Genomic DNA, 13,901 nt, shown 5'->3' on the forward strand with positions numbered 1-13,901 from the left:
CCACACACTATGTCTAAAATGAAATCTTTGATCAGGAATCCCTGTTCAAGATGCACTTTCCTATGTGCCATATTTGATTGAATGACTTGTCAGCTGAATTTAAGAAATATCATTGTTTTCCACATGTTTCCGCCCATTTGTCCCAAATCAAGCCCTCAGCTCAACTCCAGCTTCAACAAAAGGTTACGACATTGATTCACGCAATCCTTATGGGACAAAGAGCCAAAGTCCACAGCAGCAATCTGATGAACGCTTGCTTGCTTTTAGATGTGCATGGCATGTGGATTTTAATTCCTCCCCCCTGACTGTTGTGATATGCTTGTTAGGACTATGGCTGGAGATCAGCCATAACCTTTTGTTTGCTGTGGCTTGTGTGCCATTTACAGATCTAAAACTTGACATTTTCTTAAGGATTTTCACCCGTTTTGGGATCTTATCAAGCCGAAATCAAAGTTAGGATGTGCAAACAAACATCAAAGCATTTGCATGGCATCGCTGGTTGAGTACTCGTCTTACGAGCTCAGCGAGGTTTGCATGCGGATGGAGGAAATATTAGCATTGCAATCAGATTACGTCTTGGCCAGGAGAGTCTCGGTTAAAAGTGCTGGGTCATGCCTAAGGTGCCGCGCAGGCCATTGGCACTGTGGCTTAGCTGGTGAAAGCACGTGTCTTGTAAACAGGAGATCCTGGGTTCAAATCCCAGCAGTGCCTGTTGTGAGTTTCATCTCTTGGTACACCAGACAAGGTCTGGGTCCAACTGCATGGGGAACTCAAGGCTTAAGTGCTTGTGGTCTCAGGTTGTGGCAGGGTATCTTGCTTTCAGCCAGGATTTCTGCTCAGTTTTCATGTGTTTTCCAGAGGTAGACACCTGTCCATGGTGTCAAGCAAGGTAGCTCTATTCCTCCCACAGAAGTGAATGAAAACTGGCATTTTGATTTGCAAGAATTGAATCATTTTCTGAGTAGCCGTGCAACATTTGGTTACATTTAAATGAGGACAATGGCTGTCAATAAGCTAGTATATATATATATATATATATATATATATATATATATTTTTTTTTTTTTTTTTTTTTTTTTTGCTGTAAACTGTATGCCAGTTGCAAATATATAACATACAGTGTGTTTGAAGTTTGTTTATTTTTGCAAGCCTGAAATCTACTGCAACAGGCATGATCTTTGCCTGCAATGAACTTGGAACAACCTGAGTCAAAACACCATGATTGGCAGTTTTGGCATGCTCTGTGAAGCATGGTATAGCACTGTGGGACTTCATTCATGGTCCTATCATGCTGCATGCCAGTGGAGACAATCTTAGCTTGATAGTCAAGTTCCTGTGCTGGAGCATCTCAGATACGCGAGAGTATATGCGAGAGGCTAAGGTTTGGTTGTGGCGCTGTGGCTTAGTTGGTTAAAGTGCCTGTCTAGTAAACAGGAGATCCTGGGTTCGAATCCCAGCAGTGCCTCTCACTGTGCACCTCTGTTGCTATGCAGGTCAGACTGGTTTCTGTGGAAAAAAGGAAATCTTTGCTTTATGTCTGACCATTAAATGGGTTAAGGTTACACAATGCACAAGCTTTCTGATTAGCCAAGTTTACAGTCCGATCTTGTGTATCCGTAGGTCATTAGCTATATTGCAAATTGTACATGGCCCAATTGCCCAAGATTGCACTACACACTGCACTTCAATATATATAAATATATGTGTATGTATACATAAAATTACATTACTGAAAGCTCGCTTGTGCCCATTTTCTAAGAAAGCATACAGTGATAAGTTGCTGAAAGCTACTACGATCCGATGTGGATGTCTTTGTCTGATCCAGAGTAGACGTTTTACCTTAGCAAAACAGGAAAGCAGTTTAGAGAGCAACCTCTCCAACCATCTATGGGCAATGCTGCAAAATACAGACAGAAAGATGAAATGAACCTATGTATCATGAACAATGATAACTTTTCATACCCAATTGTCAAATAGAAGCTGATTCCTTGACTTCACCAATCAAACATGTGCTGGGACATCTCAAAAGAATTTTTCAGCATGCATGAAAAGGAAGTTCAGCACAGAACCTGTAGCCTTGATTTTGGCACCCTGCTCCGGGCTTTGCCTCAACAACACAACCATGTCTACATCGTCCAAAAAATTGAAGAAGCAAGCGCTTGATGAAGAAAAGTGCCAACTTCTTCGCTAGCAAGCAAAGCTATGCTGTGAGAGGTCAAGGTTATTGATGCAGATCCATACATGATTTCCTAAATGCAACAAAGAGAAGGGGCTCTTGTCAGAAGTGGGATTCGAACCCACGCCTCCAGGGGAGACTGCGACCTGAACGCAGCGCCTTAGACCGCTCGGCCATCCTGACACGGCGGTCTCTAGAAAGGTCACGTCTTGCACGGATTACAGGTCGCTGGCCACCCACTCATATAACCGATCGGATGTCTATGAGGCAGCTTGTCATTGGAAGACAGATCAACGTTGGGAAGGGGTGACAGGATTTCTCCACCAAAGCAGCAGCTATTGAGGATGGAAAGGGGGCAGGATGTCACCATTATGTCTTCAGCAAATCACCAACTCTTAAGGGCATGAGGAAATTTGTTACAAATCACAGCCACAACACAATGAGTTGCAACATGTCTTTCTTGCGCAATATAACAGACGTAATCGGCAGGATTCGAACCTGCGCGGGGAGACCCCAATGGATTTCTAGTCCATCGCCTTAACCACTCGGCCACGACTACACCGCGTGTGCTTACATAGTGTGGGCCCGTGGTTGAATAGACTTTTGCCACGTCTGATTTCATGACTTGACCTCCTCCCCAAAGCAAGCGCTAGATCTTTCCAATACACGCAAGTGTATCGGTTGGCTTAAGTTCAGGATTTTTAGGCTTCAGACAGGAACCACGTTCGCGGTTTACCTTAGAAAAACAGCAAAGCAGTTTAGAGAGCAGCCTCTGCAACCATCTATGGGCAATGCTGCAAAATACAGTGAGAAAGATGAAATAATCCTATAAATCATAAACAAGATAACTTTTCATACCCCATCATCATCCAGAAGCTGATTCCTTGACTTCTGCATTCAAACATGCGGTGGAACATCTCAAAAGAATTTTTCAGTATCTGTGAAAATGAAGTTCAGCTCAGTGCTTTGCCTCAACAACACAACCATGTGCAGAGACGTCTAGTAAACAGGAGATCCCAGGAGAAGTGAACAGGAGCATTTAAATCCCAGCAATGCCTCTTGAGGGGCACTTCTGTTGCTATGCAGATCAGACTGGTTTCAGTGGAGGAAATGAAATCTTTGCTTCATGTCTGACCGTTAACAGCTCATGGGTTGAAGTCACACAATGCACAAGCTTTCTGATTAGCCAAGATTAGAGTCCTATCTTGTGTATCCCTAGCACAACTGCTGTCAACATTATGATCCGGTCATTAGCTACATTGCGACTGCAATTCTTTTTACCACACCTTTAAACATTTGTCTGTTAGGACGATGACTAGAGCAGATAATTTCTTGCATTTGCATTGGTTTGGCTGCCTTCTTCTGACATATAATTTGACCTGTGGTTGCGATTATTCAGCTGTTGGGGACCTTTGCAAGCATCAAATCAAGTGTATGAGGCTCATTCACAGAAACGCAACAGAATAATGCTGCTGCCAAATCGTCATTCGTGAGGTAACATGATGTCTCGGATTTGTAGGACCTTATACCACAAAACGTTTAATCTATGGGTGATGAGGAGATACCTTATTTAATATGTTATCTAGCGCTTACTCCAGTGTGTATATGTTGAGGTCTCCATGCTACAGTGCTATCCAAGCAGTGTCTACTGCAACAATCATCTGTTGGTGCGAAAGCTATCCCTTTCTTGCCTTTCTTACAGCCAGAGTTGAATAACTTTGCAAGTCAGACAGGGATCTGTGGCAAATTCCATGGTGAAATCAAGGCATTCTGTGGACGCTGTTGACAGCTTGTGGGATCAGCACCTGCCATAGTTGTTTGCATTTGGTGGAATTTGATTAGTAGCAACAGAAAAGCATCTGCCCAATGAACTCGAGCATCCATGAATCTTGGAGAGCCTGAAAAAAAACACCCTGGTTGGCTCTGTGATGCAATGGATAGCGTGTTGGACTTCTGGACTCAGCTGTGGAGCTGTTCAAAGGTTGCGGGTTCGATGCCCCGCCAGAGACACTAACTTGTTACCTTCTTTTTATCCACACACCATGTCTAAAATGAAATCTTTGGTCAGGAATCCCTGTTCAAGATGCACTTTCCTATGTGCCATATTTGATTGAATGACTTGTCAGCTGAATTTAAGAAATATCATTGTTTTCCACATGTTTCCGCCCATTTGTCCCAAATCAAGCCCTCAGCTCAACTCCAGCTTCAACAAAAGGTTACGACATTGATTCACGCAATCCTTATGGGACAAAGAGCCAAAGTCCACAGCAGCAATCTGATGAACGCTTGCTTGCTTTTAGATGTGCATGGCATGTGGATTTTAATTCCTCCCCCCTGACTGTTGTGATATGCTTGTTAGGACTATGGCTGGAGATCAGCCATAACCTTTTGTTTGCTGTGGCTTGTGTGCCATTTACAGATCTAAAACTTGACATTTTCTTAAGGATTTTCACCCGTTTTGGGATCTTATCAAGCCGAAATCAAAGTTAGGATGTGCAAACAAACATCAAAGCATTTGCATGGCATCGCTGGTTGAGTACTCGTCTTACGAGCTCAGCGAGGTTTGCATGCGGATGGAGGAAATATTAGCATTGCAATCAGATTACGTCTTGGCCAGGAGAGTCTCGGTTAAAAGTGCTGGGTCATGCCTAAGGTGCCGCGCAGGCCATTGGCACTGTGGCTTAGCTGGTGAAAGCACGTGTCTTGTAAACAGGAGATCCTGGGTTCAAATCCCAGCAGTGCCTGTTGTGAGTTTCATCTCTTGGTACACCAGACAAGGTCTGGGTCCAACTGCATGGGGAACTCAAGGCTTAAGTGCTTGTGGTCTCAGGTTGTGGCAGGGTATCTTGCTTTCAGCCAGGATTTCTGCTCAGTTTTCATGTGTTTTCCAGAGGTAGACACCTGTCCATGGTGTCAAGCAAGGTAGCTCTATTCCTCCCACAGAAGTGAATGAAAACTGGCATTTTGATTTGCAAGAATTGAATCATTTTCTGAGTAGCCGTGCAACATTTGGTTACATTTAAATGAGGACAATGGCTGTCAATAAGCTATTATATATATATATATATATATATATATATATATATATATAATTATTATTTTTTTTTTTTTTTTTTTTTTGCTGTAAACTGTATGCCAGTTGCAAATATATAACATACAGTGTGTTTGAAGTTTGTTTATTTTTGCAAGCCTGAAATCTACTGCAACAGGCATGATCTTTGCCTGCAATGAACTTGGAACAACCTGAGTCAAAACACCATGACTGGCAGTTTTGGCGTGCTCTGTGAAGCATGGTATAGCACTGTGGGACTTCATTCATGGTCCTATCATGCTGCATGCCAGTGGAGACAATCTTAGCTTGATAGTCAAGTTCCTGTGCTGGAGCATCTCAGATACGCGAGAGTATATGCAAGAGGCTAAGGTTTGGTTGTGGCGCTGTGGCTTAGTTGGTTAAAGTGCCTGTCTAGTAAACAGGAGATTCTGGGTTCGAATCCCAGCAGTGCCTCTCACTGTGCACCTCTGTTGCTATGCAGGTCAGACTAGTTTCTGTGGAAAAAAGGAAATCTTTGCTTTATGTCTGACCATTAAATGGGTTAAGGTCACACGATGCACAAGCTGTCTGATTAGCCAAGTTTACAGTCCGGTCTTGTGTATCCGTAGGTCATAAGCTATATTGCAAATTGTACATGGCCCAATTGCCCAAGATTGCACTACACACTGCACTTCAATATATATAATATATGTGTATGTATACATAAAAATACATTACTGAAAGCTCGCTTGTGCCCATTTTCTAAGAAAGCATACAGTGATAAGTTGCTGAAAGCTACTACGATCCGATGTGGATGTCTTTGTCTGATCCAGAGTAGACGTTTTACCTTAGCAAAACAGGAAAGCAATTTAGAGAGCAACCTCTCCAACCATCTATGGGCAATGCTGCAAAATACAGACAGAAAGATGAAATGAACCTATGTATCATGAACAATGATAACTTTTCATACCCAATTGTCAAATAGAAGCTGATTCCTTGACTTCACCAATCAAACATGTGCTGGGACATCTCAAAAGAATTTTTCAGCATGCATGAAAAGGAAGTTCAGCACAGAACCTGTAGCCTTGATTTTGGCACCCTGCTCCGGGCTTTGCCTCAACAACACAACCATGTCTACATCGTCCAAAAAATTGAAGAAGCAAGCGCTTGATGAAGAAAAGTGCCAACTTCTTCGCTAGCAAGCAAAGCTATGCTGTGAGAGGTCAAGGTTATTGATGCAGATCCATACATGATTTCCTAAATGCAACAAAGAGAAGGGGCTCTTGTCAGAAGTGGGATTCGAACCCACGCCTCCAGGGGAGACTGCGACCTGAACACAGCGCCTTAGACCCCTCGGCCATCCTGACACGGCGGCCTCTAGAAAGGTCACGTCTTGCACGGATTACAGGTCGCTGGCCACGCACTCATATAACCGATCGGATGTCTATGAGGCAGCTTGTCATTGGAAGACAGATCAACGTTGGGAAGGGGTGACAGGATTTCTCCACCAAAGCAGCAGCTATTGAGGATGAAAAGGGGGCAGGATGTCACCATTATGTCCTCAGCAAATCACCAACTCTTAAGGGCATGAGGAAATTTGTTACAAATCACAGCCACAACACAATGAGTTGCAACATGTCTTTCTTGCGCAATATAACAGACGTAATCGGCAGGATTCGAACCTGCGCGGGGAGACCCCAATGGATTTCTAGTCCATCGCCTTAACCACTCGGCCACGACTACACTGCGTGTGCTTACATAGTGTGGGCCCGTGGTTGAATAGACTTTTGCCACGTCTGATTTCATGACTTGACCTCCTCCCCAAAGCAAGCGCTAGATCTTTCCAATACACGCAAGTGTATCGGTTGGCTTAAGTTCAGGATTTTTAGGCTTCAGACAGAACCCAACGTTCACGTTTTACGTTAGAAAAACAGCAAAGCAGTTTAGAGAGCAGCCTCTGCAACCATACATGCTGCAAAATACAGTGAGAAAGATGAAATAATCCTATAAATCATAAACAAGACAACTTTTCATACCCCATCATCATCCAGAAGCTGATTCCTTGACTTCTGCATTCAAACATGCGGTGGAACATCTCAAAAGAATTTTTCAGTATCTGTGAAAATGAAGTTCAGCTCAGTGCTTTGCCTCAACAACACAACCATGTGCAGAGATGTCTAGTAAACAGGAGATCCCAGGAGAGGTGAACAGGAGCATTTAAATCCCAGCAATGCCTCTTGAGGGGCACTTCTGTTGCTATGCAGATCAGACTGGTTTCAGTGGAGGAAATGAAATCTTTGCTTCATGTCTGACCCTTAACAGCTCATGGGTTAAAGTCACACAATGCACAAGCTTTCTGATTAGCCAAGATTAGAGTCCTATCTTGTGTATTCCTAGCACAACTGCTGTCAACATTATGATCCGGTCATTAGCTACATTGCGACTGCAATTCTTTTTACCACACCTTTAAACATTTGTCTGTTAGGACGATGACTAGAGCAGATAATTTCTTGCATTTGCATTGGTTTGGCTGCCTTCTTCTGACATATAATTTGACCTGTGGTTGCGATTATTCAGCTGTTGGGGACCTTTGCAAGCATCAAATCAAGTGTATGAGGCTCATTCACAGAAACGCAACAGAATAATGCTGCTGCCAAATCGTCATTCGTGTGGTAACATGATGTCTCGGATTTGTAGGACCTTATACCACAAAACGTTTAATCTATGGGTGATGAGGAGATACCTTATTTAATATGTTATCTAGCGCTTACTCCAGTGTGTATATGTTGAGGTCTCCATGCTACAGTGCTATCCAAGCAGTGTCTACTGCAACAATCATCTGTTGGTGCGAAAGCTATCCCTTTCTTGCCTTTCTTACAGCCAGAGTTGAATAACTTTGCAAGTCAGACAGGGATCTGTGGCAAATTCCATGGTGAAATCAAGGCATTCTGTGGACGCTGTTGACAGCTTGTGGGATCAGCACCTGCCATAGTTGTTTGCATTTGGTGGAATTTGATTAGTAACAACAGAAAAGCATCTGCCCAATGAACTCGAGCATCCATGAATCTTAGAGAGCCTGAAAAAAAACACCCTTGTTGGCTCTGTGATGCAATGGATAGCGTGTTGGACTTCTGGACTCAGCTGTGGAGCTATTCAAAGGTTGCGGGTTCGATGCCCCGCCAGAGACACTAACTTGTTACCTTCTTTTTATCCACACACCATGTCTAAAATGAAATCTTTGGTAAGGAATCCCTGTTCAAGATGCACTTTCCTATGTGCCATATTTGATTGAATGACTTGTCAGCTGAATTTAAGAAATATCATTGTTTTCCACATGTTTCCGCCCATTTGTCCCAAATCAAGCCCTCAGCTCAACTCCAGCTTCAACAAAAGGTTACGACATTGATTCACGCAATCCTTATGGGACAAAGAGCCAAAGTCCACAGCAGCAATCTGATGAACGCTTGCTTGCTTCTAGATGTGCATGGCATGTGGATTTTAATTCCTCCCCCCTGACTGTTGTGATATGCTTGTTAGGACTATGGCTGGAGATCAGCCATAACCTTTTGTTTGCTGTGGCTTGTGTGCCATTTACAGATCTAAAACTTGACATTTTCTTAAGGATTTTCACCCGTTTTGGGATCTTATCAAGCCGAAATCAAAGTTAGGATGTGCAAACAAACATCAAAGCATTTGCATGGCATCGCTGGTTGAGTACTCGTCTTACGAGCTCAGCGAGGTTTGCATGCGGATGGAGGAAATATTAGCATTGCAATCAGATTACGTCTTGGCCAGGAGAGTCTCGGTTAAAAGTGCTGGGTCATGCCTAAGGTGCCGCGCAGGCCATTGGCACTGTGGCTTAGCTGGTGAAAGCACCTGTCTTGTAAACAGGAGATCCTGGGTTCAAATCCCAGCAGTGCCTGTTGTGAGTTTCATCTCTTGGTACACCAGACAAGGTCTGGGTCCAACTGCATGAGGAACTCAAGGCTTAAGTGCTTGTGTTCTCAGGTTGTGGCAGGGTATCTTGCTTTCAGCCAGGATTTCTGCTCAGTTTTCATGTGTTTTCCAGAGGTAGACACCTGTCCATGGTGTCAAGCAAGGTAGCTCTATTCCTCCCACAGAAGTGAATGAAAACTGGCATTTTGATTTGCAAGAAATGAATCATTTTCTGAGTAGCCGTGGAACATTTGCCTGATGTTGACATTTGGTTACATTTAAATGAGGACAATGGCTGTCAATAAGCTAGTATATATATATATATATATATATATATTATTATTTTTTTTTATTATTTTTTTTTTGCTGTAAACTGTATGCCAGTTGCAGATATATAACATACAGTGTGTTTGAAGTTTGTTTATTTTTGCAAGGCTGAAATCTACTGCAACAGGCATGATCTTTGCCTGCAATGAACTTGGAACAACCTGAGTCGAAACACCATGACTGGCAGTTTTGGCGTGCTCTGTGAAGCATGGTATAGCACTGTGGGACTTCATTCATGGTCCTATCATGCTGCATGCCAGTGCAGACAATCTTAGCTTGATAGTCAAGTTCCTGTGCTGGAGCATCTCAGGTACGCGAGAGTATATGCGAGAGGCTAAGGTTTGGTTGTGGCGCTGTGGCTTAGTTGGTTAAAGTGCCTGTCTAGTAAACAGGAGATCCTGGGTTCGAATCCCAGCAGTGCCTCTCACTGTGCACCTCTGTTGCTATGCAGGTCAGACTGGTTTCTGTGGAAAAAGGAAATCTTTGCTTTATGTCTGACCATTAAATGGGTTAAGGTCACACAATGCACAAGCTTTCTGATTAGCCAAGTTTACAGTCCGATCTTGTGTATCCGTAGGTCATTAGCTATATTGCAAATTGTACATGGCCCAATTGCCCAAGATTGCACTACACACTGCACTTCAATATATATAAATATATGTGTATGTATACATAAAATTACATTACTGAAAGCTCGCTTGTGCCCATTTTCTAAGAAAGCATACAGTGATAAGTTGCTGAAAGCTACTACGATCCGATGTGGATGTCTTTGTCTGATCCAGAGTAGACGTTTTACCTTAGCAAAACAGGAAAGCAGTTTAGAGAGCAACCTCTCCAACCATCTATGGGCAATGCTGCAAAATACAGACAGAAAGATGAAATGAACCTATGTATCATGAACAATGATAACTTTTCATACCCAATTGTCAAATAGAAGCTGATTCCTTGACTTCACCAATCAAACATGTGCTGGGACATCTCAAAAGAATTTTTCAGCATGCGTGAAAAGGAAGTTCAGCTCAGAACCTGTAGCCTTGATTTTGGCACCCTGCTCCGGGCTTTGCCTCAACAACACAACCATGTCTACATCGTCCAAAAAATTGAAGAAGCAAGCGCTTGATGAAGAAAAGTGCCAACTTCTTCGCTAGCAAGCAAAGCTATGCTGTGAGAGGTCAAGGTTATTGATGCAGATCCATACATGATTTCCTAAATGCAACAAAGAAAAGGGCCTCTTGTCAGAAGTGGGATTCGAACCCACGCCTCCAGGGGAGACTGCGACCTGAACGCAGCGCCTTAGACCGCTCGGCCATCCTGACACGGCGGCCTCTAGAAAGGTCACGTCTTGCACGGATTACAGGTCGCTGGCCACGCACTCATATAACCGATCGGATGTCTATGAGGCAGCTTGTCATTGGAAGACAGATCAACGTTGGGAAGGGGTGACAGGATTTCTCCACCAAAGCAGCAGCTATTGAGGATGAAAAGGGGGCAGGATGTCACCATTATGTCCTCAGCAAATCACCAACTCTTAAGGGCATGAGGAAATTTGTTACAAATCACAGCCACAACACAATGAGTTGCAACATGTCTTTCTTGCGCAATATAACAGACGTAATCGGCAGGATTCGAACCTGCGCGGGGAGACCCCAATGGATTTCTAGTCCATCGCCTTAACCACTCGGCCACGACTACACTGCGTGTGCTTACATAGTGTGGGCCCGTGGTTGAATAGACTTTTGCCACGTCTGATTTCATGACTTGACCTCCTACCCAAAGCAAGCGCTAGATCTTTCCAATACACGCAAGTGTATCGGTTGGCTTAAGTTCAGGATTTTTAGGCTTCAGACAGAACCCAACGTTCACGTTTTACGTTAGAAAAACAGCAAAGCAGTTTAGAGAGCAGCCTCTGCAACCATACATGCTGCAAAATACAGTGAGAAAGATGAAATAATCCTATAAATCATAAACAAGACAACTTTTCATACCCCATCATCATCCAGAAGCTGATTCCTTGACTTCTGCATTCAAACATGCGGTGGAACATCTCAAAAGAATTTTTCAGTATCTGTGAAAATGAAGTTCAGCTCAGTGCTTTGCCTCAACAACACAACCATGTGCAGAGATGTCTAGTAAACAGGAGATCCCAGGAGAGGTGAACAGGAGCATTTAAATCCCAGCAATGCCTCTTGAGGGGCACTTCTGTTGCTATGCAGATCAGACTGGTTTCAGTGGAGGAAATGAAATCTTTGCTTCATGTCTGACCCTTAACAGCTCATGGGTTAAAGTCACACAATGCACAAGCTTTCTGATTAGCCAAGATTAGAGTCCTATCTTGTGTATTCCTAGCACAACTGCTGTCAACATTATGATCCGGTCATTAGCTACATTGCGACTGCAATTCTTTTTACCACACCTTTAAACATTTGTCTGTTAGGACGATGACTAGAGCAGATAATTTCTTGCATTTGCATTGGTTTGGCTGCCTTCTTCTGACATATAATTTGACCTGTGGTTGCGATTATTCAGCTGTTGGGGACCTTTGCAAGCATCAAATCAAGTGTATGAGGCTCATTCACAGAAACGCAACAGAATAATGCTGCTGCCAAATCGTCATTCGTGTGGTAACATGATGTCTCGGATTTGTAGGACCTTATACCACAAAACGTTTAATCTATGGGTGATGAGGAGATACCTTATTTAATATGTTATCTAGCGCTTACTCCAGTGTGTATATGTTGAGGTCTCCATGCTACAGTGCTATCCAAGCAGTGTCTACTGCAACAATCATCTGTTGGTGCGAAAGCTATCCCTTTCTTGCCTTTCTTACAGCCAGAGTTGAATAACTTTGCAAGTCAGACAGGGATCTGTGGCAAATTCCATGGTGAAATCAAGGCATTCTGTGGACGCTGTTGACAGCTTGTGGGATCAGCACCTGCCATAGTTGTTTGCATTTGGTGGAATTTGATTAGTAACAACAGAAAAGCATCTGCCCAATGAACTCGAGCATCCATGAATCTTAGAGAGCCTGAAAAAAAACACCCTTGTTGGCTCTGTGATGCAATGGATAGCGTGTTGGACTTCTGGACTCAGCTGTGGAGCTATTCAAAGGTTGCGGGTTCGATGCCCCGCCAGAGACACTAACTTGTTACCTTCTTTTTATCCACACACCATGTCTAAAATGAAATCTTTGGTAAGGAATCCCTGTTCAAGATGCACTTTCCTATGTGCCATATTTGATTGAATGACTTGTCAGCTGAATTTAAGAAATATCATTGTTTTCCACATGTTTCCGCCCATTTGTCCCAAATCAAGCCCTCAGCTCAACTCCAGCTTCAACAAAAGGTTACGACATTGATTCACGCAATCCTTATGGGACAAAGAGCCAAAGTCCACAGCAGCAATCTGATGAACGCTTGCTTGCTTCTAGATGTGCATGGCATGTGGATTTTAATTCCTCCCCCCTGACTGTTGTGATATGCTTGTTAGGACTATGGCTGGAGATCAGCCATAACCTTTTGTTTGCTGTGGCTTGTGTGCCATTTACAGATCTAAAACTTGACATTTTCTTAAGGATTTTCACCCGTTTTGGGATCTTATCAAGCCGAAATCAAAGTTAGGATGTGCAAACAAACATCAAAGCATTTGCATGGCATCGCTGGTTGAGTACTCGTCTTACGAGCTCAGCGAGGTTTGCATGCGGATGGAGGAAATATTAGCATTGCAATCAGATTACGTCTTGGCCAGGAGAGTCTCGGTTAAAAGTGCTGGGTCATGCCTAAGGTGCCGCGCAGGCCATTGGCACTGTGGCTTAGCTGGTGAAAGCACCTGTCTTGTAAACAGGAGATCCTGGGTTCAAATCCCAGCAGTGCCTGTTGTGAGTTTCATCTCTTGGTACACCAGACAAGGTCTGGGTCCAACTGCATGAGGAACTCAAGGCTTAAGTGCTTGTGTTCTCAGGTTGTGGCAGGGTATCTTGCTTTCAGCCAGGATTTCTGCTCAGTTTTCATGTGTTTTCCAGAGGTAGACACCTGTCCATGGTGTCAAGCAAGGTAGCTCTATTCCTCCCACAGAAGTGAATGAAAACTGGCATTTTGATTTGCAAGAAATGAATCATTTTCTGAGTAGCCGTGGAACATTTGCCTGATGTTGACATTTGGTTACATTTAAATGAGGACAATGGCTGTCAATAAGCTAGTATATATATATATATATATATATATATATATATATATAATTATTTTTTTTTATTATTTTTTTTTTGCTGTAAACTGTATGCCAGTTGCAGATATATAACATACAGTGTGTTTGAAGTTTGTTTATTTTTGCAAGCCTGAAATCTACTGCAACAGGCATGATCTTTGCCTGCAATGAACTTGGAACAACCTGAGTCGAAACACCATGACTGGCAGTTTTGGCGTGCTCTGTGAAGCA

General features: G+C 43.2%; 1 protein-coding gene and 8 non-coding genes across 9 annotated transcripts in view; 2 read left to right on the forward strand and 7 right to left on the reverse strand.

Moving 5' to 3' along the window:
• LOC128524461 (nuclear factor 7, brain-like) overlaps positions 1–13,901 on the reverse strand; it is a 561,325-nt gene that overhangs the window by 187,123 nt on the left and 360,301 nt on the right. The window lies entirely within an intron of this gene.
• trnat-agu (transfer RNA threonine (anticodon AGU)) lies at positions 1,392–1,465 on the forward strand. Its single transcript has one exon. It is a non-coding gene; the product is annotated as a tRNA-Thr (tRNA).
• trnal-cag (transfer RNA leucine (anticodon CAG)) lies at positions 2,277–2,359 on the reverse strand. The gene has a single exon. It is a non-coding gene; the product is annotated as a tRNA-Leu (tRNA).
• Positions 2,654–2,735, reverse strand: trnas-aga (transfer RNA serine (anticodon AGA)). The gene has a single exon. It is a non-coding gene; the product is annotated as a tRNA-Ser (tRNA).
• trnal-cag (transfer RNA leucine (anticodon CAG)) lies at positions 6,492–6,574 on the reverse strand. Its single transcript has one exon. It is a non-coding gene; the product is annotated as a tRNA-Leu (tRNA).
• trnas-aga (transfer RNA serine (anticodon AGA)) lies at positions 6,869–6,950 on the reverse strand. The gene has a single exon. It is a non-coding gene; the product is annotated as a tRNA-Ser (tRNA).
• trnat-agu (transfer RNA threonine (anticodon AGU)) lies at positions 9,820–9,893 on the forward strand. Its single transcript has one exon. It is a non-coding gene; the product is annotated as a tRNA-Thr (tRNA).
• On the reverse strand, positions 10,704–10,786 carry trnal-cag (transfer RNA leucine (anticodon CAG)). Its single transcript has one exon. It is a non-coding gene; the product is annotated as a tRNA-Leu (tRNA).
• On the reverse strand, positions 11,081–11,162 carry trnas-aga (transfer RNA serine (anticodon AGA)). The gene has a single exon. It is a non-coding gene; the product is annotated as a tRNA-Ser (tRNA).

The sequence above is a fragment of the Clarias gariepinus genome, chromosome 5 (genome assembly GCF_024256425.1).
Source record: "Clarias gariepinus isolate MV-2021 ecotype Netherlands chromosome 5, CGAR_prim_01v2, whole genome shotgun sequence".
Taxonomy (NCBI): Eukaryota; Metazoa; Chordata; class Actinopteri; order Siluriformes; family Clariidae; genus Clarias; species Clarias gariepinus.